The sequence below is a fragment of the Ranitomeya imitator genome, chromosome 4 (assembly GCF_032444005.1).
Source record: "Ranitomeya imitator isolate aRanImi1 chromosome 4, aRanImi1.pri, whole genome shotgun sequence".
NCBI lineage: Eukaryota > Metazoa > Chordata > Amphibia > Anura > Dendrobatidae > Ranitomeya > Ranitomeya imitator.
In genome coordinates this window covers 682,627,305-682,650,110 of record NC_091285.1, presented here as the reverse complement: position 1 = coordinate 682,650,110, position 22,806 = coordinate 682,627,305, and the positions used below count along the sequence as shown (strand labels likewise).

General features: G+C 34.7%; 11 non-coding genes across 11 annotated transcripts; all 11 read left to right on the top strand.

The window, feature by feature from the left end:
• Window positions 1-1,089: 1,089 nt before the first annotated feature.
• Window positions 1,090-1,161, top strand: TRNAW-CCA (transfer RNA tryptophan (anticodon CCA)). The gene has a single exon. It is a non-coding gene; the product is annotated as a tRNA-Trp (tRNA).
• A 997-nt stretch (window positions 1,162-2,158) lies between these two features.
• On the top strand, window positions 2,159-2,230 carry TRNAW-CCA (transfer RNA tryptophan (anticodon CCA)). Its single transcript has one exon. It is a non-coding gene; the product is annotated as a tRNA-Trp (tRNA).
• A 2,086-nt stretch (window positions 2,231-4,316) lies between these two features.
• TRNAW-CCA (transfer RNA tryptophan (anticodon CCA)) lies at window positions 4,317-4,388 on the top strand. Its single transcript has one exon. It is a non-coding gene; the product is annotated as a tRNA-Trp (tRNA).
• Window positions 4,389-9,706: 5,318 nt separating this feature from the next.
• On the top strand, window positions 9,707-9,778 carry TRNAW-CCA (transfer RNA tryptophan (anticodon CCA)). Its single transcript has one exon. It is a non-coding gene; the product is annotated as a tRNA-Trp (tRNA).
• A 2,073-nt stretch (window positions 9,779-11,851) lies between these two features.
• Window positions 11,852-11,923, top strand: TRNAW-CCA (transfer RNA tryptophan (anticodon CCA)). The gene has a single exon. It is a non-coding gene; the product is annotated as a tRNA-Trp (tRNA).
• A 2,075-nt stretch (window positions 11,924-13,998) lies between these two features.
• TRNAW-CCA (transfer RNA tryptophan (anticodon CCA)) lies at window positions 13,999-14,070 on the top strand. Its single transcript has one exon. It is a non-coding gene; the product is annotated as a tRNA-Trp (tRNA).
• A 2,062-nt stretch (window positions 14,071-16,132) lies between these two features.
• Window positions 16,133-16,204, top strand: TRNAW-CCA (transfer RNA tryptophan (anticodon CCA)). The gene has a single exon. It is a non-coding gene; the product is annotated as a tRNA-Trp (tRNA).
• A 1,010-nt stretch (window positions 16,205-17,214) lies between these two features.
• TRNAW-CCA (transfer RNA tryptophan (anticodon CCA)) lies at window positions 17,215-17,286 on the top strand. Its single transcript has one exon. It is a non-coding gene; the product is annotated as a tRNA-Trp (tRNA).
• Window positions 17,287-19,372: 2,086 nt separating this feature from the next.
• TRNAW-CCA (transfer RNA tryptophan (anticodon CCA)) lies at window positions 19,373-19,444 on the top strand. Its single transcript has one exon. It is a non-coding gene; the product is annotated as a tRNA-Trp (tRNA).
• A 2,083-nt stretch (window positions 19,445-21,527) lies between these two features.
• Window positions 21,528-21,599, top strand: TRNAW-CCA (transfer RNA tryptophan (anticodon CCA)). Its single transcript has one exon. It is a non-coding gene; the product is annotated as a tRNA-Trp (tRNA).
• A 1,006-nt stretch (window positions 21,600-22,605) lies between these two features.
• TRNAW-CCA (transfer RNA tryptophan (anticodon CCA)) lies at window positions 22,606-22,677 on the top strand. The gene has a single exon. It is a non-coding gene; the product is annotated as a tRNA-Trp (tRNA).
• The last annotated feature ends 129 nt before the right edge of the window (window positions 22,678-22,806 follow it).

The following is a 22,806-nucleotide window of genomic DNA, read 5'->3' as shown; positions in this document are numbered from 1 at the left end:
CTTTTCAACTGACCTCGTGGGGCAACGGTAGCGCGTCTGACTCCAGATTAGAAGATTGCGTGTTCAAATCACGTCGTGGTCAAGTAACTATATCATCTTTTCATAATTTAATCGATGCTTGGGTAAAGATTGAAACGGGAACTGCGTAATCCTACTGACAATAGAATAGCTCAACGTTGTTGTCATGTGTCAGCGCAGTGTTTGAAAAGTGTTTTATTTAAATGATATAGATTAATATCTTATCAACAATGCTTTGATGAGAAATATCATTTGGGAATTGAGTTCAAAACATAAAAAAATCCATGCCGGGAACAGCCAATACTTTGTTCATGCCATTGTCTTCTTTGAATTTCTTAGAGAAGAGGGCTTATTACTAGATATTTAATTTTAAACTGGAAATCAATGAATCCGAATGTGATGATTTTAATTCAGCCCTGTTTATGTCTTTTTCTAAACTGTGAATAAAAGTAGCAAATTTCCAGATGGGGTCCATATATTATCTCATGCACTTTTCATGTGAAGTATTGGAGCAAACATGCTTTTCAACTGACCTTGTGCACAATGGTAGTGCTTCTGACTCCAGTAAAGAAGGCTGCATGTTGATATCACATCAGGGTCGAGAAGCTGTTTCATCTTTTCATAACTTCATCGATGCTTGTGTTAAGATTGAAAACGGAAACTGAGTAATTCCACTGACAATAGAAAAATTCGACTTTGTTGCCACCTGTAGGCAAAGTGTTTAAAAATGTGTTTTATTTAAGTTATGTAGATTAACATCTTATCAACAATACTGTGATGAAAAATATCATTTGGGAATTGAGTTCAAAACATAAAAAAAATAATCCTTGCCGGGAACAGCTAACACTTTGTTCATGCCATTGTCATCTTTGAATTTGTAAGAAAAGAGAGTTTATTAATAGATTTTAAATTTTAAACTGGAAATCCCTGAATCAGATTGTCATGATCTTAATTCATCCTTGTTTATATCTTTTCCAAAATGGGAGTAAAAGTTGCAAGTTTCCTGATGGCTTCCAGATATTATCTCGTGCACTTTTCATGAGAAGTATTGGGCGTACATGCTTTTCAACTGACCTCGTGGCGCAACGGTAGCGCGTCTGACTCCAGATCAGAAGGTTGCGTGTTCAAATCACGTCGTGGTCAAGTAACTCTATCACCTTTTCATAACTTAATCGATGCTTGGGTAAAGATTGAAACGGAAACTGCGTAATCTACTGACAATAGAATAGCTCAACGCTGTGTCAGCGCAGTGTTTGAAAAGTGTTTTATTTAAATGATATAGATTAATATCTTATCAACAATACTTTGATGAGAAATATCATTTGGGAATTGAGTTCAAAACATAAAAAAATCCATGCCGGGAACAGCCAATACTTTGTTCATGCCATTGTCTTCTTTGAATTTCTTAGAGAAGAGGGCTTATTACTAGATATTTAATTTTAAACTGGAAATCAATGAGTCCGAATGTGATGATTTTAATTCAGCCCTGTTTATGTCTTTTTCTAAACTGTGATTAAAAGTAGCAAATTTCCAGATGGGGTCCATATATTATCTCATGCACTTTTCATGTGAAGTATTGGAGCAAACATGCTTTTCAACTGACCTTGTGCACAATGGTAGCGCTTCTGACTCCAGTAAAGAAGGCTGCGTGTTGATATCACATCAGGGTCGAGAAGCTCTTTCATCTTTTCATAACTTCATCGATGCTTGTGTTAAGATTGAAAACGGAAACTGAGTAATTCCACTGACAATAGAAAAATTGGACTTTCTTGCCACCTGTAGGCAAAGTGTTTAAAAAAGTGTTTTATTTAAGTTATGTAGATTAACATCTTATCAACAATACTGTGATGAAAAATATCATTTGAGAATTGAGTTCAAAACAAAAAAAAATAATCCTTGCCGGGAACAGCTAACACTTTGTTCATGCCATTGTCATCTTTGAATTTGTAAGAAAAGAGAGTTTATTATTAGATTTTACATTTTAAACTGGAAATCCCTGAATCAGAATGTCATGATCTTAATTCATCCTTGTTTATATCTTTTCCAAAATGGGAGTAAAAGTTGCAAGTTTCCTGATGGCTTCCAGATATTATCTCGTGCACTTTTCATGAGAAGTATTGGGCGTACATGCTTTTCAACTGACTTCGTGGCGCAACGGTAGCGCGTCTGACTCCAGATCAGAAGGTTGCGTGTTCAAATCACGTCGGGGTCAAGTTACTCTATCATCTTTTCTTAACTTAATCGTTGCTTGGGTAAAGATTGAAACGGAAACTGCTTAATCCTACTGACAATAGAAAAGCTCAACGTTGTTGTCATGTGTCAGCGCAGTGTTTGAAAAGTGTTTTATTTAAATGATATAGATTAATATCTTATCAACAATACTTTGATGAGAAATATCATTTGGGAATTGAGTTCAAAACATAAAAAAATCCATTTCGAGAACAGCCAATACTTTGTTCATGCCATTGTCTTCTTTGAATTTCTTAGAGAAGAGGGCTTATTACTAGATATTTAATTTTAAACTGGAAATCAATGAATCCGAATGTGATGATTTTAATTCAGCCCTGTTTATGTCTTTTCTAAACTGTGATTAAAAGTAGCAAATTTCTAGATGGGGTCCATATATTATCTCATGCACTTTTCATGTGAAGTATTGGAGGAAACATGCTTTTCAACTGACCTTGTGCACAATGGTAGCGCTTCTTACTCCAGTAAAGAAGGCTGCGTGTTGATATCACATCAGGGTCGAGAAGCTCTTTCATCTTTTCATAACTTCATCGATGCTTGTGTTAAGATTGAAAATGGAAACTGAGTAATTCCACTGACAATAGAAAAATTCGACTTTGTTGCCACCTGTAGGCAAAGTGTTTAAAAATGTGTTTTATTTAAGTTATGTAGATTAACATCTTATCAACAATACTGTGATGAAAAATATCATTTGGGAATTGAGTTCAAAACATTAAAAAAAAAATAATCCTTGCCGGGAACAGCTAACACTTTGTTCATGCCATTGTCATCTTTGAATTTGTAAGAAAAGAGAGTTTATTATTAGATTTTAAATTTTAAACTGGAAATCCCTGAATCAGAATGTCATGATCTTAATTCATCCTTGTTTATATCTTTTCCAAAATGGGAGTAAAAGTTGCAAGTTTCCTGAGGCTTCCAGATATTATCTTGTGCACTTTTCATGAGAAGTATTGGGCGTACATGCTTTTCAACTGACCTCGTGGCACATTGGTAGCGCATCTGACTCCATATCAGAAGGTTGCGTGTTCATATCACGTCGGTCTCAAGTAACTCTATCATCTTTTCATAACTTAATCGATGCTTGGGTAAAGATTGAAACGGAAACTGCGTAATCCTACTGACAATAGAATAGCTCAACGTTGTTGTCATGTGTCAGCGCAGTGTTTGAAAAGTGTTTTATTTAAATGATATAGATTAATATCTTATCAACTATACTTTGATGAGAAATATCATTTAGGAATTGAGTTCAAAACATAAAAAAATCCATGCCGGGAACAGCCAATACTTTGTTCATGCCATTGTCTTCTTTGAATTTCTTAGAGAAGAGGGCTTATTACTAGATATTTAATTTTAAACTGGAAATCAATGAATCCGAATGTGATGATTTTAATTCAGCCCTGTTTATGTCTTTTCTAAACTGTGATTAAAAGTAGCAAATTTCCAGATGGGGTCCATATATTATCTCATGCACTTTTCATGTGAAGTATTGGAGCAAACATGCTTTTCAACTGACCTTGTGCACAATGGTAGCGCTTCTGACTCCATTAAAGAAGGCTGCGTGTTGATATCACATCAGGGTCGAGAAGCTCTTTCATCTTTTCATAACTTCATCGATGCTTGTGTTAAGATTGAAAACGGAAACTGAGTAATTCCACTGACAATAGAAAAATTCGACTTTGTTGCCACCTTTAGGCAAAGTGTTTAAAAATGTGTTTTATTTAAGTTATGTAGATTAACATCTTATCAACAATACTGTGATGAAAAATATCATTTGGGAAATGAGTTCAAAACATAAAAAAAATAAACCTTGCCGGGAACAGCTAACACTTTGTTCATGCCATTGTCATCTTTGAATTTGTAAGAAAAGAGAGTTTATTATTAGATTTTAAATTTTAAACTGGAAATCCCTGATTCAGAATGTCATGATCTTAATTCATCCTTGTTTATATCTTTTCCAAAATGGGAGTAAAAGTTGCAAGTTTCCTGATGGCTTCCAGATATTATCTTGTGCACTTTTCATGAGAAGTATTGGGCGTACATGCTTTTTAACTGACCTCGTGGCGCAACGGTAGCGCGTCTGACTCCATATCAGAAGATTGCGTGTTCAAATCACGTCGGGGTCAAGTAACTCTATCATCTTTTCATAACTTAATCGATGCTTGGGTAAAGATTGAAATGGAAACTGCGTAATCCTACTGACAATAGAATAGCTCAACGTTGTTGTCATGTGTCAGCGCAGTGTTTGAAATGTGTTTTATTTAAATGATATAGATTAATATCTTATCAACAATACTTTGATGAGAAATATCATTTGGGAATTGAGTTCAAAACATAAAAAAATCCATGCCGGGAACAGCCAATACTTTGTTCATGCCATTGTCTTCTTTGAATTTCTTAGAGAAGAGGGCTTATTACTAGATATTTAATTTTAAACTGGAAATCAATGAATCCGAATGTGATGATTTTAATTCAGCCCTGTTTATGTCTTTTCTAAACTGTGATTAAAAGTAGCAAATTTCCAGATGGGGTCCATATATTATCTCATGCACTTTTCATGTGAAGTATTGGAGAAAACATGCTTTTCAACTGACCTTGTGCACAATGGTAGCGCTTCTGACTCCATTAAAGAAGGCTGCGTGTTGATATCACATCAGGGTCGAGAAGCTCTTTCATCTTTTCATAACTTCATCGATGCTTGTGTTAAGATTGAAAACGGAAACTGAGTAATTCAACTGACAATAGAAAAATTCGACTTTGTTGCCACCTGTAGGCAAAGTGTTTAAAAATGTGTTTTATTTAAGTTATGTAGATTAACATCTTATCAACAATACTGTGATGAAAAATATCATTTGGGAATTGAGTTCAAAACATAAAAAAAATAATCCTTGCCGGGAACAGCTAACACTTTGTTCATGCCATTGTCATCTTTGAATTTGTAAGAAAAGAGAGTTTATTATTAGATTTTAAATTTTAAACTGGAAATCCCTGAATCAGAATGTCATGATCTTAATTCATCCTTGTTTATATCTTTTCCAAAATGGGAGTAAAAGTTGCAAGTTTCCTGATGGCTTCCAGATATTATCTTGTGCACTTTTCATGAGAAGTAATGGGCATACATGCTTTTCAACTGACCTCGTGGCGCATTGGTAGCGCATCTGACTCCAGATCAGAAGGATGCGTATTCAAATCACGTCGGTCTCAAGTAACTCCATCATTTTTTCATAACTTAATCGATGCTTGGGTAAAGATTGAAACGGAAACTGCGTAATCCTACTGAAAATAGAGTAGCTCAACTTTGTTGTCATGTGGCAGTGCAGTGCAATGCTTGAAAAGTGTTTTATTTAAATGATATAGATTAATATCTTATCAACAATACTTTGATGAGAAATATCATTTGGGAATTGAGTTCAAAACATAAAAAAATCCATGCCGGGAACAGCCAATACTTTGTTCATGCCATTGTCTTTTTTGAATTTCTTAGAGAAGAGGGCTTATTACTAGATATTTAATTTTAAACTGGAAATCAATGAATCCGAATGTGATGATTTTAATTCAGCCCTGTTTATGTCTTTTCTAAACTGTGATTAAAAGAAGCAAATTTCCAGATGGGGCCCATATATATCTCATGCACTTTTCATGTGAAATATTGGAGCAAACATGCTTTTCAACTGACCTTGTGCACAATGGTAGCGCTTCTGACTCCATTAAAGAAGGCTGCGTGTTGATATTACATCAGGGTCAAGAAGCTCTTTCATCTTTTCATAACTTCATCGATGCTTGTGTTAAGATTGAAAACGGAAACTGAGTAATTCCACTGACAATAGAAAAATTCGACTTTGTTGCCACCTGTAGGCAAAGTGTTTAAAAATGTGTTTTATTTAAGTTATGTAGATTAATATCTTATCAACAATACTTTGTTGAAAAATATCATTTGGGAATTGAGTTCAAAACATAAAAAAATAATCCTTGCCGGGAACAGCTAACACTTTGTTCATGCCATTGTCATCTTTGAATTTGTAAGAAAAGAGAGTTTATTATTAGATTTTAAATTTTAAACTGGAAATCCCTGAATCAGAATGTCATGATCTTAATTCATCTTTGTTTATATCTTTTCCAAAATGGGAGTAAAAGTTGCAAGTTTCCTGATGGCTTCCACATATTATCTCGTGCACTTTTCATGAGAAGTATTGGGCGTACATGCTTATCAACTGACCTCGTGGCGCATTGGTAGCGCATCTGACTCCAGATCAGAAGGTTGCGTGTTCAAATTACATCGGGGTCAAGTAACTCTATCATCTTTTCATAACTTAATCGATGCTTGGGTAAAGATTGAAACGGAAACTGCGTAATCCTACTGACAACAGAATAGCTCAACGTTGTTGTCATGTGGCAGTGCAGTGTTTGAAAGTTGTTTTATTTAAATGATATAGATTAATATCTTATCAACAATACTTTGATGAGAAATATCATTTGGGAATTGAGTTCAAAACATAAAAAAATCCATGCCGGGAACAGCCAATACTTTGTTCATGCCATTGTCTTCTTTGAATTTCTTAGAGAAGAGGGCTTATTACTAGATATTTAATTTTAAACTGGAAATCAATGAATCCGAATGTGATGATTTTAATTCAGCCCTGTTTATGTCTTTTCTAAACTGTGATTAAAAGTAGCAAATTTCCAGATGGGGTCCATATATTATCTCATGCACTTTTCATGTGAAGTATTGGAGCAAACATGCTTTTCAACTGACCTTGTGCACAATGGTAGCGCTTCTGACTCCATTAAAGAAGGCTGTGTGTTGATATCACATCAGGGTCGAGAAGCTCTTTCATCTTTTCATAACTTCATCGATGCTTGTGTTAAGATTGAAAACGGAAACTGAGTAATTCCACTGACAATAGAAAAATTCAACTTTGTTGCCACCTATAGGCAAAGTGTTTAAAAATGAGTTTTATTTAAGTTATGTAGATTAATATCTTATCAACAATACTTTGATGAAAAATATCATTTGGGAATTGAGTTCAAAACATAAAAAAATAATCCTTGCCGGGAACAGCTAACACTTTGTTCATGCCATTGTCATCTTTGAATTTGTAAGAAAAGAGAGTTTATTATTAGATTTTAAATTTGAAACTGGAAATCCCTGAATCAGAATGTCATGATCTTAATTCATCTTTGTTTATATCTTTTCCAAAATGGGAGTAAAAGTTGCAAGTTTCCTGATGGCTTCCACATATTATCTCGTGCACTTTTCATGAGAAGTATTGGGCGTACATGCTTTTCAACTGACCCCGTGGCGCAACTGTAGCGCGTTTAACTCCAGATCAGAAGGTTGCGTTTTCAAATCACGTCGGGGTCAAGTAACTCTATCATCTTTTCATAACTTAATCGATGCTTGGGTAAAGATTGAAACGGAAACTGCGTAATCCTACTGACAATAGAATAGCTCAAAGTTGTTGTCATGTGTCAGCGCAGTGTTTGAAAAGTGTTTTATTTAAATGATGTAGATTAATATCTTATCAACAATACTTTGATGAGAAATATCATTTGGGAATTGAGTTCAAAACATAAAAAAATCCATGCCGGGAACAGCCAATACTTTGTTCATGCCATTGTCTTTTTTGAATTTCTTAGAGAAGAGGGCTTATTACTAGATATTTAATTTTAAACTGGAAATCAATGAATCCGAATGTGATGATTTTAATTCAGCCCTGTTTATGTCTTTTCTAAACTGTGATTAAAAGAAGCAAATTTCCAGATGGGGCCCATATATTATCTCATGCACTTTTCATGTGAAATATTGGAGCAAACATGCTTTTCAACTGACCTTGTGCACAATGGTAGCGCTTCTGACTCCATTAAAGAAGGCTGCGTGTTGATATTACATCAGGGTCAAGAAGCTCTTTCATCTTTTCATAACTTCATCGATGCTTGTGTTAAGATTGAAAACGGAAACTGAGTAATTCCACTGACAATAGAAAAATTCGACTTTGTTGCCACCTGTAGGCAAAGTGTTTAAAAATGTGTTTTATTTAAGTTATGTAGATTAATATCTTATCAACAATACTTTGTTGAAAAATGTCATTTGGGAATTGAGTTCAAAACATAAAAAAATAATCCTTGCCGGGAACAGCTAACACTTTGTTCATGCCATTGTCATCTTTGAATTTGTAAGAAAAGAGAGTTTATTATTAGATTTTAAATTTTAAACTGGAAATCCCTGAATCAGAATGTCATGATCTTAATTCATCTTTGTTTATATCTTTTCCAAAATGGGAGTAAAAGTTGCAAGTTTCCTGATGGCTTCCACATATTATCTCGTGCACTTTTCATGAGAAGTATTGGGCGTACATGCTTATCAACTGACCTCGTGGCGCATTGGTAGCGCATCTGACTCCAGATCAGAAGGTTGCGTGTTCAAATTACATCGGGGTCAAGTAACTCTATCATCTTTTCATAACTTAATCGATGCTTGGGTAAAGATTGAAACGGAAACTGCGTAATCCTACTGACAACAGAATAGCTCAACGTTGTTGTCATGTGGCAGTGCAGTGTTTGAAAGTTGTTTTATTTAAATGATATAGATTAATATCTTATCAACAATACTTTGATGAGAAATATCATTTGGGAATTGAGTTCAAAACATAAAAAAATCCATGCCGGGAACAGCCAATACTTTGTTCATGCCATTGTCTTCTTTGAATTTCTTAGAGAAGAGGGCTTATTACTAGATATTTAATTTTAAACTGGAAATCAATGAATCCGAATGTGATGATTTTAATTCAGCCCTGTTTATGTCTTTTCTAAACTGTGATTAAAAGTAGCAAATTTCCAGATGGGGTCCATATATTATCTCATGCACTTTTCATGTGAAGTATTGGAGCAAACATGCTTTTCAACTGACCTTGTGCACAATGGTAGCGCTTCTGACTCCATTAAACAAGGCTGTGTGTTGATATCACATCAGGGTCGAGAAGCTCTTTCATCTTTTCATAACTTCATTGATGCTTGTGTTAAGATTGAAAACGGAAACTGAGTAATTCCACTGACAATAGAAAAATTCGACTTTGTTGCCACCTATAGGCAAAGTGTTTAAAAATGAGTTTTATTTAAGTTATGTAGATTAATATCTTATCAACAATACTTTGATGAAAAATATCATTTGGGAATTGAGTTCAAAACATAAAAAAATAATCCTTGCCGGGAACAGCTAACACTTTGTTCATGCCATTGTCATCTTTGAATTTGTAAGAAAAGAGAGTTTATTATTAGATTTTAAATTTGAAACTGGAAATCCCTGAATCAGAATGTCATGATCTTAATTCATCTTTGTTTATATCTTTTCCAAAATGGGAGTAAAAGTTGCAAGTTTCCTGATGGCTTCCACATATTATCTCGTGCACTTTTCATGAGAAGTATTGGGCGTACATGCTTTTCAACTGACCCCGTGGCGCAACGGTAGCGCGTCTAACTCCAGATCAGAAGGTTGCGTTTTCAAATCACGTCGGGGTCAAGTAACTCTATCATCTTTTCATAACTTAATCGATGCTTGGGTAAAGATTGAAACGGAAACTGCGTAATCCTACCGACAATAGAATAGCTCAAAGTTGTTGTCATGTGTCAGCGCAGTGTTTGAAAAGTGTTTTATTTAAATGATGTAGATTAATATCTTATCAACAATACTTTGATGAGAAATATCATTTGGGAATTGAGTTCAAAACATAAAAAAATCCATGCCGGGAACAGCCAATACTTTGTTCATGCCATTGTCTTCTTTGAATTTCTTAGAGAAGAGGGCTTATTACTAGATATTTAATTTTAAACTGGAAATCAATGAATCCGAATGTGATGATTTTAATTCAGCCCTGTTTATGTCTTTTCTAAACTGTGATTAAAAGTAGCAAATTTCCAGATGGGGTCCATATATTATCTCATGCACTTTTCATGTGAAGTATTGGAGCAAACATGCTTTTCAACTGACCTTGTGCACAATGGTAGCGCTTCTGACTCCATTAAAGAAGGCTGCGTGTTGATATTACATCAGGGTCGAGAAGATCTTTCATCTTTTCATAACTTCATCGATGCTTGTGTTAAGATTGAAAAAGGAAACTGAGTAATTCCACTGACAATAGAAAAATTCGACTTTGTTGCCACCTATAGGCAAAGTGTTTAAAAATGTGTTTTATTTAAGTTATGTAGATTAATATCTTATCAACAATACTTTGATGAAAAATATCATTTGGGAATTGAGTTCAAAACAAAAAAAATAATCCTTGCCGGGAACAGCTAACACTTTGTTCATGCCATTGTCAGCTTTGAATTTGTAAGAAAAGAGAGTTTATTATTAGATTTTAAATTTTAAACTGGAAATCCCTGAATCAGAATGTCATGATCTTAATTCATCTTTGTTTATATCTTTTCCAAAATGGGAGTAAAAGTTGCAAGTTTCCTGATGGCTTCCACATATTATCTCGTGCACTTTTCATGAGAAGTATTGGGCGTACATGCTTTTCAACTGACCTTGTGGCGCAACGGTAGCGCGTCTGACTCCGGATCAGAAGGTTGCTTGTTCAAATCACATCGGGGTCAGGTAACTCTATCATCTTTTCATAACTTAATCGATGCTTGGGTAAAGATTGAAACGGAAACTGCGTAATCTACTGACAATAGAATAGCTCAACGCTGTGTCAGCGCAGTGTTTGAAAAGTGTTCTATTTAAATGATATAGATTAATATCTTATCAACAATACTTTGATGAGAAATATCATTTGGGAATTGAGTTCAAAACATAAAAAAATCCATGCCGGGAACAGCCAATACTTTGTTCATGCCATTGTCTTCTTTGAATTTCTTAGAGAAGAGGGCTTATTACTAGATATTTAATTTTAAACTGGAAATCAATGAGTCCGAATGTGATGATTTTAATTCAGCCCTGTTTATGTCTTTTTCTAAACTGTGATTAAAAGTAGCAAATTTCCAGATGGGGTCCATATATTATCTCATGCACTTTTCATGTGAAGTATTGGAGCAAACATGCTTTTCAACTGACCTTGTGCACAATGGTAGCGCTTCTGACTCCAGTAAAGAAGGCTGCGTGTTGATATCACATCAGGGTCGAGAAGCTCTTTCATCTTTTCATAACTTCATCGATGCTTGTGTTAAGATTGAAAACGGAAACTGAGTAATTCCACTGACAATAGAAAAATTGTACTTTCTTGCCACCTGTAGGCAAAGTGTTTAAAAATGTGTTTTATTTAAGTTATGTAGATTAACATCTTATCAACAATACTGTGATGAAAAATATCATTTGGGAATTGAGTTCAAAACAAAAAAAAATAATCCTTGCCGGGAACAGCTAACACTTTGTTCATGCCATTGTCATCTTTGAATTTGTAAGAAAAGAGAGTTTATTATTAGATTTTACATTTTAAACTGGAAATCCCTGAATCAGAATGTCATGATCTTAATTCATCCTTGTTTATATCTTTTCCAAAATGGGAGTAAAAGTTGCAAGTTTCCTGATGGCTTCCAGATATTATCTCGTGCACTTTTCATGAGAAGTATTAGGCGTACATGCTTTTCAACTGACCTCGTGGCGCAACGGTAGCGCGTCTGACTCCAGATCAGAAGGTTGCGTGTTCAAATCACGTCGTGGTCAAGTAACTCTATCATCTTTTCATAACTTAATCGATGCTTGGGTAAAGATTGAAACGGAAACTGCGTAATCTACTGACAATAGAATAGCTCAACGCTGTGTCAGCGCAGTGTTTGAAAAGTGTTCTATTTAAATGATATAGATTAATATCTTATCAACAATACTTTGATGAGAAATATCATTTGGGAATTGAGTTCAAAACATAAAAAAATCCATGCCGGGAACAGCCAATACTTTGTTCATGCCATTGTCTTCTTTGAATTTCTTAGAGAAGAGGGCTTATTACTAGATATTTAATTTTAAACTGGAAATCAATGAGTCCGAATGTGATGATTTTAATTCAGCCCTGTTTATGTCTTTTTCTAAACTGTGATTAAAAGTAGCAAATTTCCAGATGGGGTCCATATATTATCTCATGCACTTTTCATGTGAAGTATTGGAGCAAACATGCTTTTCAACTGACCTTGTGCACAATGGTAGCGCTTCTGACTCCAGTAAAGAAGGCTGCGTGTTGATATCACATCAGGGTCGAGAAGCTCTTTCATCTTTTCATAACTTCATCGATGCTTGTGTTAAGATTGAAAACGGAAACTGAGTAATTCCACTGACAATAGAAAAATTGTACTTTCTTGCCACCTGTAGGCAAAGTGTTTAAAAATGTGTTTTATTTAAGTTATGTAGATTAACATCTTATCAACAATACTGTGATGAAAAATATCATTTGGGAATTGAGTTCAAAACAAAAAAAAATAATCCTTGCCGGGAACAGCTAACACTTTGTTCATGCCATTGTCATCTTTGAATTTGTAAGAAAAGAGAGTTTATTATTAGATTTTACATTTTAAACTGGAAATCCCTGAATCAGAATGTCATGATCTTAATTCATCCTTGTTTATATCTTTTCCAAAATGGGAGTAAAAGTTGCAAGTTTCCTGATGGCTTCCAGATATTATCTCGTGCACTTTTCATGAGAAGTATTGGGCGTACATGCTTTTCAACTGACTTCGTGGCGCAACGGTAGAGCGTCTGACTCCAGATCAGAAGGTTGCGTGTTCAAATCACGTCTGGGTCAAGTTACTCTATCATCTTTTCTTAACTTAATCGATGCTTGGGTAAAGATTGAAACGGAAACTGCTTAATCCTACTGACAATAGAAAAGCTCAACGTTGTTGTCATGTGTCAGCGCAGTGTTTGAAAAGTGTTTTATTTAAATGATATAGATTAATATCTTATCAACAATACTTTGATGAGAAATATCATTTGGGAATTGAGTTCAAAACATAAAAAAATCCATGTCGAGAACAGCCAATACTTTGTTCATGCCATTGTCTTCTTTGAATTTCTTAGAGAAGAGGGCTTATTACTAGATATTTAATTTTAAACTGGAAATCAATGAATCCGAATGTGATGATTTTAATTCAGCCCTGTTTATGTCTTTTCTAAACTGTGATTAAAAGTAGCAAATTTCTAGATGGGGTCCATATATTATCTCATGCACTTTTCATGTGAAGTATTGGAGGAAACATGCTTTTCAACTGACCTTGTGCACAATGGTAGCGCTTCTTACTCCAGTAAAGAAGGCTGCGTGTTGATATCACATCAGGGTCGAGAAGCTCTTTCATCTTTTCATAACTTCATCGATGCTTGTGTTAAGATTGAAAACGGAAACTGAGTAATTCCACTGACAATAGAAAAATTCGACTTTGTTGCCACTTGTAGGCAAAGTGTTTAAAAATGTGTTTTATTTAAGTTATGTAGATTAACATCTTATCAACAATACTGTGATGAAAAATATCATTTGGGAATTGAGTTCAAAACATAAAAAAAATAATCCTTGCCGGGAACAGCTAACACTTTGTTCATGCCATTGTCATCTTTGAATTTGTAAGAAAAGAGAGTTTATTATTAGATTTTAAATTTTAAACTGGAAATCCCTGAATCAGAATGTCATGATCTTAATTCATCCTTGTTTATATCTTTTCCAAAATGGGAGTAAAAGTTGCAAGTTTCCTGATGGCTTCTAGATATTATCTCGTGCACTTTTCATGAGAAGTATTGGGCGTACATGCTTTTCAACTGACCTTGTGGCGCAACGGTAGCGCGTCTGACTCCAGATTGGAAGGTTGCGTGTTCAAATCACGTCGTGGTCAAGTAACTCTATCATCTTTTCATAACTTAATCGATGCTTGGGTAAAGATTGAAACGGAAACTGCGTAATCCTACTGACAATATAATAGCTCAACGTTGTTGTCAAGTGGCAGTGAAGTGTGTTATTTAAATGATATAGATTAATATCTTATCAACAATACTTTGATGAGAAATATCATTTGGGAATTGAATTCAAAACATAAAAAAATCCATGCCGGGAACAGCCAATACTTTGTTCATGCCATTGTCTTCTTTGAATTTCTTAGAGAAGAGGGCTTATTACTAGATATTTAATTTTAAACTGGAAATCAATGAATCCGAATGTGATGATTTTAATTCAGCCCTGTTTATGTCTTTTTCTAAACTGTGATTAAAAGTAGCAAATTTCCAGATGGGGTCCATATATTATCTCATGCACTTTTCATGTGAAGTATTGGAGCAAACATGCTTTTCAACTGACCTTGTGCACAATGGTAGCGCTTCTGACTCCAGTAAAGAAGGCTGCGTGTTGATATCACATCAGGGTAGAGAAGCTGTTTCATCTTTTCATAACTTCATCGATGCTTGTGTTAAGATTGAAAACGGAAACTGAGTAATTCCACTGACAATAGAAAAATTCGACTTTGTTGCCACCTGTAGGCAAAGTGTTTAAAAATGTGTTTTATTTAAGTTATGTAGATTAACATCTTATCAACAATACTGTGATGAAAAATATCATTTGGGAATTGAGTTCAAAACATAAAAAAAAATCCTTGCCGGGAACAGCTAACACTTTGTTCATGCCATTGTCATCTTTGAATTTGTAAGAAAAGAGAGTTTATTATTAGATTTTAAATTTTAAACTGGAAATCCCTGAATCAGAATGTCATGATCTTAATTCATCCTTGTTTATATCTTTTCCAAAATGGGAGTAAAAGTTGCAAGTTTCCTGATGGCTTCTAGATATTATCTCGTGCACTTTTCATGAGAAGTATTGGGCGTACATGCTTTTCAACTGACCTCGTGGAGCAACGGTAGCGCGTCTGACTCCAGATTGGAAGGTTGCGTGTTCAAATCACGTCGTGGTCAAGTAACTCTATCATCTTTTCATAACTTAATCGATGCTTGGGTAAAGATTGAATCGGAAACTGCGTAATCCTACCGACAATAGAATAGCTCAACGTTGTTGTCAAGTGGCAGTGAAGTGCTTTATTTAAATGATATAGATTAATATCTTATCAACAATACTTTGATGAGAAATATCATTTGGGAATTGAATTCAAAACATAAAAAAATCCATGCCGGGAACAGCCAATACTTTGTTCATGCCATTGTCTTCTTTGAATTTCTTAGAGAAGAGGGCTTATTACTAGATATTTAATTTTAAACTGGAAATCAATGAATCCGAATGTGATGATTTTAATTCAGCCCTGTTTATGTCTTTTTCTAAACTGTGATTAAAAGTAGCAAATTTCCAGATGGGGTCCATATATTATCTCATGCACTTTTCATGTGAAGTATTGGAGCAAACATGCTTTTCAACTGACCTTGTGCACAATGGTAGCGCTTCTGACTCCAGTAAAGAAGGCTGCGTGTTGATATCACATCAGGGTCGAGAAGCTGTTTCATCTTTTCATAACTTCATCGATGCTTGTGTTAAGATTGAAAACGGAAACTGAGTAATTCCACTGACAATAGAAAAATTCGACTTTGTTGCCACCTGTAGGCAAAGTGTTTAAAAATGTGTTTTATTTAAGTTATGTAGATTAACATCTTATCAACAATACTGTGATGAAAAATATCATTTGGGAATTGAGTTCAAAACATAAAAAAAATAATCCTTGCCGGGAACAGCTAACACTTTGTTCATGCCATTGTCATCTTTGAATTTGTAAGAAAAGAGAGTTTATTATTAGATTTTAAATTTTAAACTGGAAATCCCTGAATCAGAATGTCATGATCTTAATTCATCCTTGTTTATATCTTTTCCAAAATGGGAGTAAAAGTTGCAAGTTTCCTGATGGCTTCCAGATATTATCTCGTGCACTTTTCATGAGAAGTATTGGGCGTACATGCTTTTCAACTGACCTCGTGGCGCACCGGTAGCGCGTCTGACTCCAGATCAGAAGGTTGCGTGTTCAAATCACGTCGGGGTCAAGTAACTCTGTCATCTTTTCTTAACTTAATCGATGCTTGGGTAAAGATTGAAACGGAAACTGCGTAATCCTACTGACAATAGAATAGCTCAAGTTGTCATGTGTCAGCGCAGTGTTTGAAAAGTGTTTTATTTAAATGATATAGATTAATATCTTATCAACAATACTTTGATGAGAAATATCATCTGGGAATTGAGTTCAAAACATAAAAAAATCCATGCCGGGAACAGCCAATACTTTGTTCATGCCATTGTCTTCTTTGAATTTCTTAGAGAAGAGGGCTTATTACTAGAAATTTAATTTTAAACTGGAAATCAATGAATCCGAATGTGATGATTTTAATTCAGCCCTGTTTATCTGTTTATGTCTTTTCTAAACTGTGATTAAAAGTAGCAAATTTCCAGATGGGGTCCATATATTATCTCATGCACTTTTCATGTGAAGTATTGGAGCAAACATGCTTTTCAACTGACCTTGTGCACAATGGTAGCGCTTCTGACTCCTTTAAAGAAGGATGCGTGTTAATATCACATCAGGGTTGAGAAGCTCTTTCATCTTTTCATAACTTCATCGATGCTTGTGTTAAGATTGAAAACGGAAACTGAGTAATTCCACTGACAATAGAAAAATTCGACTTTGTTGCCACCTGTAGGCAAAGTGTTTAAAAATGTGTTTTATTTAAGTTATGTAGATTAACATCTTATCAACAATACTGTGATGAAAAATATCATTTGGGAATTGAGTTCAAAACATAAAAAAAATAATCCTTGCTGGGAACAGCTAACACTTTGTTCATGCCATTGTCATCTTTGAATTTGTAAGAAAAGAGAGTTTATTATTACATTTTAAACTTTAAACTGGAAATCCCTGAATCAGAATGTCATGATCTTAATATATCCTTGTTTATATCTTTTCCAAAATGGGAGTAAAAGTTGCAAGTTTCCTGATGGCTTCCAGATATTATCTCGTGCACTTTTCATGAGAAGTATTGGGCATACATGCTTTTCAACTGACCTCGTGGCGCAACGGTAGCGCGTCTGACTCCAGATTAGAAGATTGCGTGTTCAAATCACGTCGTGGTCAAGTAACTATATCATCTTTTCATAACTTAATCGATGCTTGGGTAAAGATTGAAACGGAAACTGCTGAATCCTACTGACAATAGAAAAGCTCAACGTTGTTGTCATGTGTCAGCGCAGTGTTTGAAAAGTGTTTTATTTAAATGATATAGATTAATATCTTATCAACAATACTTTGATGAGAAATATCATTTGGGAATTGAGTTCAAAACATAAAAAAATCCATTTCGAGAACAGCCAATACTTTGTTCATGCCATTGTCTTCTTTGAATTTCTTAGAGAAGAGGGCTTATTACTAGATATTTAATTTTAAACTGGAAATCAATGAATCCGAATGTGATGATTTTAATTCAGCCCTGTTTATGTCTTTTCTAAACTGTGATTAAAAGTAGCAAATTTCTAGATGGGGTCCATATATTATCTCATGCACTTTTCATGTGAAGTATTGGAGGAAACATGCTTTTCAACTGACCTTGTGCACAATGGTAGCGCTTCTTACTCCAGTAAAGAAGGCTGCGTGTTGATATCACATCAGGGTCGAGAAGCTCTTTCATCTTTTCATAACTTCATCGATGCTTGTGTTAAGATTGAAAACGGAAACTGAGTAATTCCACTGACAATAGAAAAATTCGACTTTGTTGCCACCTGTAGGCAAAGTGTTTAAAAATGTGTTTTATTTAAGTTATGTAGATTAACATCTTATCAACAATACTGTGATGAAAAATATCATTTGGGAATTGAGTTCAAAACATTAAAAAAAAAATAATCCTTGCCGGGAACAGCTAACACTTTGTTCATGCCATTGTCATCTTTGAATTTGTAAGAAAAGAGAGTTTATTATTAGATTTTAAATTTTAAACTGGAAATCCCTGAATCAGAATGTCATGATCTTAATTCATCCTTGTTTATATCTTTTCCAAAATGGGAGTAAAAGTTGCAAGTTTCCTGAGGCTTCCAGATATTATCTTGTGCACTTTTCATGAGAAGTATTGGGCGTACATGCTTTTCAACTGACCTCGTGGCGCAACGGTAGCGCGTCTGACTCCAGATTAGAAGATTGCGTGTTCATATCACGTCGGTCTCAAGTAACTCTATCATCCTTTCATAACTTAATCGATGCTTGGGTAAAGATTGAAACGGAAACTGCGTAATCCTACTGACAATAGAATAGCTCAACGTTGTTGTCATGTGTCAGCGCAGTGTTTGAAAAGTGTTTTATTTAAATGATATAGATTAATATCTTATCAACTATACTTTGATGAGAAATATCATTTGGGAATTAAGTTCAAAACATAAAAAAATCCATGCCGGGAACAGCCAATACTTTGTTCATGCCATTGTCTTCTTTGAATTTCTTAGAGAAGAGGGCTTATTACTAGATATTTAATTTTAAACTGGAAATCAATGAATCCGAATGTGATGATTTTAATTCAGCCCTGTTTATGTCTTTTCTAAACTGTGATTAAAAGTAGCAAATTTCCAGATGGGGTCCATATATTATCTCATGCACTTTTCATGTGAAGTATTGGAGCAAACATGCTTTTCAACTGACCTTGTGCACAATGGTAGCGCTTCTGACTCCATTAAAGAAGGCTGCGTGTTGATATCACATCAGGGTCGAGAAGCTCTTTCATCTTTTCATAACTTCATCGATGCTTGTGTTAAGATTGAAAACGGAAACTGAGTAATTCCACTGACAATAGAAAAATTCGACTTTGTTGCCACCTTTAGGCAAAGTGTTTAAAAATGTGTTTTATTTAAGTTATGTAGATTAACATCTTATCAACAATACTGTGATGAAAAATATCATTTGGGAATTGAGTTCAAAACATAAAAAAAATAATCCTTGCCGGGAACAGCTAACACTTTGTTCATGCCATTGTCATCTTTGAATTTGTAAGAAAAGAGAGTTTATTATTAGATTTTAAATTTTAAACTGGAAATCCCTGATTCAGAATGTCATGATCTTAATTCATCCTTGTTTATATCTTTTCCAAAATGGGAGTAAAAGTTGCAAGTTTCCTGATGGCTTCCAGATATTATCTTGTGCACTTTTCATGAGAAGTATTGGGCGTACATGCTTTTTAACTGACCTCGTGGCGCAACGGTAGCGCGTCTGACTCCATATCAGAAGATTGCGTGTTCAAATCACGTCGGGGTCAAGTAACTCTATCATCTTTTCATAACTTAATCGATGCTTGGGTAAAGATTGAAATGGAAACTGCGTAATCCTACTGACAATAGAATAGCTCAACGTTGTTGTCATGTGTCAGCGCAATGTTTGAAATGTGTTTTATTTAAATGATATAGATTAATATCTTATCAACAATACTTTGATGAGAAATATCATTTGGGAATTGAGTTCAAAACATAAAAAAATCCATGCCGGGAACAGCCAATACTTTGTTCATGCCATTGTCTTCTTTGAATTTCTTAGAGAAGAGGGCTTATTACTAGATATTTAATTTTAAACTGGAAATCAATGAATCCGAATGTGATGATTTTAATTCAGCCCTGTTTATGTCTTTTCTAAACTGTGATTAAAAGTAGCAAATTTCCAGATGGGGTCCATATATTATCTCATGCACTTTTCATGTGAAGTATTGGAGAAAACATGCTTTTCAACTGACCTTGTGCACAATGGTAGCGCTTCTGACTCCATTAAAGAAGGCTGCGTGTTGATATCACATCAGGGTCGAGAAGCTCTTTCATCTTTTCATAACTTCATCGATGCTTGTGTTAAGATTGAAAACGGAAACTGAGTAATTCAACTGACAATAGAAAAATTCGACTTTGTTGCCACCTGTAGGCAAAGTGTTTAAAAATGTGTTTTATTTAAGTTATGTAGATTAACATCTTATCAACAATACTGTGATGAAAAATATCATTTGGGAATTGAGTTCAAAACATAAAAAAAATAATCCTTGCCGGGAACAGCTAACACTTTGTTCATGCCATTGTCATCTTTGAATTTGTAAGAAAAGAGAGTTTATTATTAGATTTTAAATTTTAAACTGGAAATCCCTGAATCAGAATGTCATGATCTTAATTCATCCTTGTTTATATCTTTTCCAAAATGGGAGTAAAAGTTGCAAGTTTCCTGATGGCTTCCAGATATTATCTCGTGCACTTTTCATGAGAAGTAATGGGCATACATGCTTTTCAACTGACCTCGTGGCGCACTGGTAGCGCATCTGACTCCAGATCAGAAGGATGCGTATTCAAATCACGTCGGTCTCAAGTAACTCCATCATTTTTTCATAACTTAATCGATGCTTGGGTAAAGATTGAAACGGAAACTGCGTAATCCTACAGAAAATAGAGTAGCTCAACGTTGTTGTCATGTGGCAGTGCAGTGTTTGAAAGTTGTTTTATTTAAATGATATAGATTAATATCTTATCAACAATACTTTGATGAGAAATATCATTTGGGAATTGAGTTCAAAACATAAAAAAATCCATGCCGGGAACAGCCAATACTTTGCTCATGCCATTGTCTTCTTTGAATTTCTTAGAGAAGAGGGCTTATTACTAGATATTTAATTTTAAACTGGAAATCAATGAATCCGAATGTGATGATTTTAATTCAGCCCTGTTTATGTCTTTTCTAAACTGTGATTAAAAGTAGCAAATTTCCAGATGGGGTCCATATATTATCTCATGCACTTTTCATGTGAAGTATTGGAGCAAACATGCTTTTCAACTGACCTTGTGCACAATGGTAGCGCTTCTGACTCCATTAAAGAAGGCTGTGTGTTGATATCACATCAGGGTCGAGAAGCTCTTTCATCTTTTCATAACTTCATCGATGCTTGTGTTAAGATTGAAAACGGAAACTGAGTAATTCCACTGACAATAGAAAAATTCGACTTTGTTGCCACCTATAGGCAAAGTGTTTAAAAATGAGTTTTATTTAAGTTATGTAGATTAATATCTTATCAACAATACTTTGATGAAAAATATCATTTGGGAATTGAGTTCAAAACATAAAAAAATAATCCTTGCCGGGAACAGCTAACACTTTGTTCATGCCATTGTCATCTTTGAATTTGTAAGAAAAGAGAGTTTATTATTAGATTTTAAATTTGAAACTGGAAATCCCTGAATCAGAATGTCATGATCTTAATTCATCTTTGTTTATATCTTTTCCAAAATGGGAGTAAAAGTTGCAAGTTTCCTGATGGCTTCCACATATTATCTCGTGCACTTTTCATGAGAAGTATTGGGCGTACATGCTTTTCAACTGACCTCGTGGCGCAACGGTAGCGCGTCTAACTCCAGATCAGAAGGTTGCGTTTTCAAATCACGTCGGGGTCAAGTAACTCTATTATCTTTTCATAACTTAATCGATGCTTGGGTAAAGATTGAAACGGAAACTGCGTAATCCTACTGACAATAGAATAGCTCAAAGTTGTTGTCATGTGTCAGCGCAGTGTTTGAAAAGTGTTTTATTTAAATGATGTAGATTAATATCTTATCAACAATACTTTGATGAGAAATATCATTTGGGAATTGAGTTCAAAACATAAAAAAATCCATGCCGGGAACAGCCAATACTTTGTTCATGCCATTGTCTTCTTTGAATTTCTTAGAGAAGAGGGCTTATTACTAGATATTTAATTTTAAACTGGAAATCAATGAATCCGAATGTGATGATTTTAATTCAGCCCTGTTTATGTCTTTTCTAAACTGTGATTAAAAGTAGCAAATTTCCAGATGGGATCCATATATTATCTCATGCACTTTTCATGTGAAGTATTGGAGCAAACATGCTTTTCAACTGACCTTGTGCACAATGGTAGCGCTTCTGACTCCATTAAAGAAGGCTGCGTGTTGATATCACATCAGGGTCGAGAAGCTCTTTCATCTTTTCATAACTTCATCGATGCTTGTGTTAAGATTGAAAACGGAAACTGAGTAATTCCACTGACAATAGAAAAATTCGACTTTTTTGCCACCTTTAGGCAAAGTGTTTAAAAATGTGTTTTATTTAAGTTATGTAGATTAACATCTTATCAACAATACTGTGATGAAAAATATCATTTGGGAATTGAGTTCAAAACATAAAAAAAATAGTCCTTGCCGGGAACAGCTAACACTTTGTTCATGCCATTGTCATCTTTGAATTTGTAAGAAAAGAGAGTTTATTATTAGATTTTAAATTTTAAACTGGAAATCCCTGATTCAGAATGTCATGATCTTAATTCATCCTTGTTTATATCTTTTCCAAAATGGGAGTAAAAGTTGCAAGTTTCCTGATGGCTTCCAGATATTATCTTGTGCACTTTTCATGAGAAGTATTGGGCGTACTTGCTTTTCAACTGACCTCGTGGCGCAACGGTAGCGCATCTGACTCCATATCAGAAGGTTGCGTGTTCAAATCACGTCGAGGGCAAGTAACTCTATCATCTTATCATAACTTAGTCGATGCTTGGGTAAAGATTGAAACGTTAAATGCGTAGTCCTACTGACAACAGCATAGCTCAACGCTGTTGTCATGTGGCAGTGCAGTTTGAAAAGTGTT